Here is a 6,731-nt window from a genome sequence, read left to right as displayed (position 1 = left end):
TCTCCCTCTCTCTCTCTCTCTCTCTATATCTCTGTATCTCTCCCCTCTCTCCTCTCTCTCTCCCCCCCCCTTTCTCCTCTCTCTCCCTTCTGTCCCTCTCTCCCTCCCTTCTCTCCCTTCTCTCCCTCCTCCTCCCTCTTCCCACACACACACACACACGTTTGTGTGTGTCTTTTTTGCCTTGGTGCTATTTATTTTTAGAAGCTAAATCATTTAGGCTGTTTGCAAAATTGTATCGTGCTTGATGTGAATTAAACAGGCAGTTACGTCGAAATTTCGCCTCTGGGCAAGCATGTTATCATTGAAATGGATCATATAACGTTGTGGTGGTGACTTTAAAACTTCAGCACAGAGGACCTTTATGGTGGTGACTTTAAAACTTCAGCACAGAGGACCTTTATTGCAACTTTCGTTTCTGTCTGGTTTCTGTTACCTTACCTTCAAAATTACCGCTGGCTTACTAGAGCCTCTCCTGCTCCATCTGAGCTGTGTCTCAATGTGACATGATGTGAAAGCATGCACAGGCATCAGTGTTGTTACACACAGCAAAGCAGGAGTACTGTCACCATAGACCTTTGTTTTTTACAGTACATGGGGAACACTTCAATTCTTAACAGTAGGACAGACACCATGTTGCTGTTAACATTATATAATTACTTAATCATGACAGTGTATTTAATTTCAATGTGGATGTTTTGGACAAGACATTTTGTTTCCATACCTGACAAATCAGAGGTACATTTTAGTTAATGCATCGGTTGAAAATTAAATACATATTGTAATGTACTGTAATATAAAGTCCCTCTATTGCCAAAAATGACCTTGCGTTCTCTTGACATTGCTTGTTTTATCAACATTTTGACTCTTACGAATAATTTGCACTGTCTACGTGAGCTGGAGGGCGACAGCGAGGGTCCGAGGTCCCGCCCATCGCTGCTCGCAGCTTTAATTACCTTTCTGTTTTGAATTTGTGATAATATATGGGTCCGCGTGTATTTTGATATTGAAGTAGTTTTGCAAGGTAGCCTGGTACCAACGGTAGACCGCGGTACTAAAACACAACGGTAACGTTACATATGATACCATAATGTTGGCGTACCGTAGTACTACGGTACCTCAGGTACCACTACTGTGGGATAAGTTAAAGTCCAATCGCAAGAGGGTGAGTGTCCATGCGCTGTCAGCGCCGCTGCAGTGGTTTGTATCCAGTGACATTTCAGGTATTAGCTGAGCTATTGAGTATCTTTGAGCAGTGAAAGTTATTATTTATTTATTTTTACTTGTAGGCTAGATTTGTTTAAGCTACAGTGATTTGTTTTCCACAGAGCTCTACGGTGCGAGCATTTTACTCGCATTTGCGACGAAAAATTGTTTTGTAACGGTCCACAAACCTCACCGCACTTTACTTTACTTTTCAGGGGAGGAGGGTGGCTGGTTGATTTTTATTTTATTTATTTTGATATATATATATATATATATATATATATATATATATTATATTTTTATATTTTATTTTGATCCCCCCCTATGTTAATCACTTATTGATGCTGTTTTTGAAGTATGAATAAGTCAATAAGTAATTTATTCCTTTGAAATATCATTGATGTATTATAGAAAAGTGATCTATCTTTTTATAAATGACAAAAGGCACATCTGCCTCATTTTCGCTGTGGTATCGTGATACTACTCAGAACCGTGATACTTTCACTGGTGTTGTACCGTGGGTCCCAATTTTGGTACCGTGACAACACTACATTGACATTGTCATTGACATTGACAACGTTAACTAGTAACAGGCCAGAGAACTGTGAATTAACGTTAACTGTTATGCATTGAGAGTGAGGGAGAGATACCGATGAATGTTTGAGAGAAATAAAAGTATAAATAAAAACGCCCCCAGAATAAGTTTTTAAAACACACGTTTACTGACTGAAGCACCTGAGGTCTTTGAGAGCACCAGCATGCGGATACAAAGAGACTTCGCCGGTGGGCGATGGTGACTAGCAGCTAGTTAGCATGGCTAGCATCGTTAGCATGGCTGTGCCGTGCAGTCTTGTGCAGACCGATACTTTCGATACCAAACATGTCCGTTTTAGTATCGATACTCATAATAAAGTGTCTCTATTTTCACCAGTCTGCACTAATTTGGGGTTAACAACTTTTTTCCATCACAGTAGACAGTTATTTCGCTAGTTATAGGACCTATTTTCCACCGGTTGTCTGCTTCCGCCTCTGAGGCAAGCTACGGTTGTGTAAATCAATGCGCCCCTTCCGAATGCACGTGCGGGCTGAACTCAAGTGACTGCCACCACTTCGGAAACACTGCATGGCATCACTCTCTGTTGACTAATGTTAATACATGTACAAGTTACTATAACAGCAAAGCAGAGGCAGGTAGCAGATAATTAGAATAGTAATAATTAAAATAAGTTCTCGGGCGGCACGGTGGTGTGGTGGTTAGCACTCTTGCCTCACAGCAAGAGGGTTGCCAGTTCGATCCCGGGTGTGGGAGCCCTTCTGTGCGGAGTTTGCATGTTCTCCCCGTGTCAGCGTGGGTTCTCTCCGGGCACTCCGGCTTCCTCCCACAGTCCAAAGACATGCAGATTGGGGACTAGGTTAATTGATAACTCTAAATTGTCCGTAGGTGTGAATGTGAGCGTGAATGGTTGTTTGTCTCTATGTGTCAGCCCTGTGATAGTCTGGCGACCTGTCCAGGGTGTACCCTGCCTCTCGCCCGATGTCAGCTGGGATAGGCTCCAGCCCCCCCGCGACCCTCAAGAGGATGAAGCGGTTAGAAGATGAATGAATGAATGAATGAAAATAAGTTCTCTTTCAAATTAAACATCCCAACATATGAGTTGAATGTACTGTTCTTGCAACAGTATTTACAGAACAGAATTTATAATCTTTTTTTAAATAACTGTCATGTGATCTGCTACTTATGTCAACTGTAAATTTTATTTATAAATTGGGTTAGTTTGGGTCAGTTAAAATTGGAAGCCAAATAAATGTGTGTTTGCCTTTGCGTCCACCATTAGTATCTACAGGGTTGAAAACGCCCTATACAGAATTTACCCTCCCTTCATTTTGCATCAGACTATTTGGCTAGTTATTGATGTACTTGTGAATCTTTTGTCCATTCACATCAAGGTGGAATTCAGGAGATTAACTACAGTTCCCCTGGAGCTAACCTTCATGCACAAACTTGATCACTACACACCAAAACTTATTACGCTGATGAAAGCCAAGGGAGGTGTCGTGGGGACCAAGATGAGGCCGTTCCTGGACAGACTGAGTCAGGTGTGCTTGCTTTGCTTGTTCATATTTTTTACAAGGAGATGGACCCACTTTTTCTCTCACTCACACATATACATGTATACAGCACAACCCTCACACTTGGTAGATTCAATGCCCCTGCACGCTCTGGCTCCATGCACTTAAATCACAAGAGCTAACATATGCACTTGTGTTTTCACTTGACAGTTCATTGTGTATGTATAATGGTTATGTTCATGTTCTTAATCTGTTCACAGAAACAGAGCATTGGGATGAGACGTGAAACCGTTACCCGCAGCCTTATACTGTACCTTGGCGAGAAAGAAGAGGAACTTTTTGAAGACTGCTTGGTATAGCATGATTTAATAATTTTAAAATAATTTTTAATGACATGGGTTAAGAATTTAATGTTATTTAATGTTCAAGTTAAGAGGAAAGCAGACAAAGGAACAGAGATATTCTTGTGTTCATTCTTCCCTGATAATGAAGTCACTTTGAATGATTCACGCTATTCTATTATTTGGTTCTCAATAGAATTCTGCTTTTTTGTTGTACATTGTATGCAGGAGGACAGCCGGAGTGATGTCAATCACCACATCCTCAAAATACTCTTCGTCCATGGTGCTGATAAGGATCCAGTCAATGTATCCATCCTTGTCGAAGGCCATGAGATGCAACAGTACTGTGAAAGCTTGCTCACTGCTCATGGGACTGATTTATGCCCTCAACTTGGCATACCCTCCCACTTTGCGCTACACTTTTGAAGTCTTTCAAAAACTCTTGCTGGAGCTGGATGGAGTTAAACTGTCCCCAAAAGTAAACACCTTGACGTGAAGTTGCTTTCCTAAATGCATGTCATGACTTTGTCATCCTAGAGGAGAAAAATGTAGCATCATGCATGGACCCTTGTTGAGGATGTAGCATGATTTATTTATTATTTATTTCCAGTACAACAGCTCTGCCATAAATTCTACATTTATGAAGCATCTACATGTTCAGTTTTTATTGACATTGTCATAAAGGTGATAATTTGACTATATGTTTATTACTGAAGTTGTGGTGGATGGTGCTGGTCTACTGGAGTGCATTATATTGACAGTGTTCCTAATATTTTGCCCCCTTATGTATGTTAATGGGGTGGCCAAAATATTAGGAACACTTGTCAATATAATGCACTCCAGTACACCAGCACCATCCACTACAATTTCAATAATAAATATAATTATCACCTTTATGACAATGTCAACAACTGAAAATGTTTTTGTTTTAAAAGGCTTAGTTAAAGTAGATTGTATGGCAGAGTTGTTGTATTGGATTGCATTACATTGCACAGGTGTCCTAATACTAAATAGTGTATATTGGATGCAGTGTATACTGTGTAATACTGTCTGTTTGTTTTTTGATGCCAGTCATGCCAATGTTAAATTCATGGCTGCCCCATAAAAGATTGGGCGATTCAATCCACAATAGTAGTGGACTTACTTTGACAGTACTTGTTTGTTGAACTGTTTAAAATGTTATTAAAAATTAAACGGTTTATTTGTATTGTAATTTAGTTGTGTGATATATGTGATAAATATATATTAAATGTATAGAGTATTGGTTAAATTTATTTGATAACACTGATCAAAAGAAAATTGGCAACAGCTACATAATTTTAGTGAGTAATATAATTTAATGCAACCAAGTAAATTAAAATGTCAAGCACAAGAAAATAATTAAAATCTACTTATTTACTTCATAACAGTAAATACTACAGATGTATAAAATTTACTTAAAATTTTGAGGAAAATTATGTTCCTGCCTATGAAAAAACAAGTAGACTTTACTTAATTTGTTTAAATAAATATAACTTAAAACTTAGATGTAATTAAGTAACATCTTCACAACTGTTATGTTTTGTGGTAAGTAAAATTTACTTGATACTGGCAAGTGAGTGTTACTTGATATTGCAGCATTAAATTTTACTTAAAGCATTTGCATGCAAATACTTAAAATAGATTTTTTAAGTAAATCTTATGAGTTATTTTTTTCAGTGATATAACGGACATTACTAATTAGAATTTAAATAAATTTATTTGAAAAAAAAGAAGTAAATGTTTTCATCATATAACAGAGCACAGCTGTCAGGACTGCCGCGGAGCTCCCTAAGGTGCTGATCCTGCAGCTAGGACCTGTTCAGCGTTTTCTCCCCCACCCACGTTTGTTAATTGTTTTCACGTTTCCTAGAGCTGTGTTCTGCCTCTTATTTGCATGTGTGTCCTCTCTACACTCAGATAACAATATAATAAGTAAGGGATAATGTATAATGAGCCGGTGAATACTGGGAAAATAACTCCCGACAGGGGAATAGAACCCCAATGCACACGGCTAATTATCAGTTAAATAAATAATTTGAGACAGAATATTGATTAATTATACGATTTTTATTGATTTATAAATTAAATTGGGAGGAGAGAAAAAAAAACTGCCAGCAACAGCTGAATCTCCTTGTCAGGGCAGCGTCCCTAGCAACGCTGGGCTACATAGCAACGGTATCAGACCTCTGAATGCCGCGACTGACCAATCAGAATACAGCATTTAATAGACCCGTGTAATAATATAACATAATGTAGCCTAGTATAACACGCTAAAATAAATGCAATGTGTGGGCTTTGGTTTTCAATCAAAAAAATGATTGATTGGTCAGATAATTTCACAATTACATTTGTCATTATTACAGATTATGATGATCATTATTACTGCGATTAGATCATTCTGATTAATGACTGACCATTAAGACGTGTTTCTGATAAATATTTTAATGTGCACAATAATAACCTTTCACATTGTAGCCTAATCATATTTTTATTTATCTTTTGCATATGTGTGGCTGCTCCGTGTGTGTCTGAGCAGAGTGCACACGCGTTGTGCACCCACCTAGAGACGCATATTACTAACTTGTTTAACAGCGAAATACTGCGCCGTTGACTTTAGACCAGCCCTGCGTTCCAATACCCATACTACCATACTATTTAGTATGCCAGAAAAAGAATTAGTGTGTCCCAATACATAGTATGTCAGATGCAGTATGCCAAAAGTACCAGGATGTTCTACTACATCCAGTCATATTTCGCAGTATGCATGTCAGCATGCTTCTTTGGCCATTCTGACCCACAATCCTTTGCGCAGCGGAAGTTACGTCGCACTGACTGAGACACACTTCCTTTCATACATGGTTTATTTAATTTGAGATACTAAGACACTACATATTAGGACTGCACTAAGACACTACATATTAGGACTGCAATGATCTGATTATATACTGTCACATATCATACAGTTTTGCTATGGGGTGCGGTTTGTAAAGTGGCTCACGCTGAAAATAACATCAACATTTTGCCACATTTTGCTTCAAACAATGTTTAAAAAAGTGTTGTGAATTTTTTAACGTCACCTTTTACCACATTTACAGC

At 38.5% G+C, this 6,731-nt stretch overlaps 1 protein-coding gene across 1 annotated transcript in view; it reads right to left on the bottom strand.

The window, feature by feature from the left end:
- Positions 1-2,441: 2,441 nt before the first annotated feature.
- LOC126395310 (uncharacterized) overlaps positions 2,442-6,731 on the bottom strand; it is a 196,311-nt gene continuing 192,021 nt past the window's right edge. The window contains exon 21 of the mRNA XM_050052681.1: positions 2,442-2,773. The gene's annotated coding sequence lies outside the window, so the exon portion shown is untranslated. The remainder of the gene's footprint in view (positions 2,774-6,731) is intronic.

Source organism: Epinephelus moara, chromosome 9 (assembly GCF_006386435.1).
Source record: "Epinephelus moara isolate mb chromosome 9, YSFRI_EMoa_1.0, whole genome shotgun sequence".
NCBI lineage: Eukaryota > Metazoa > Chordata > Actinopteri > Perciformes > Serranidae > Epinephelus > Epinephelus moara.
The sequence above is the reverse complement of the archived record's forward strand: the minus strand, read 5'-3'. Positions and strand labels throughout refer to the sequence as shown.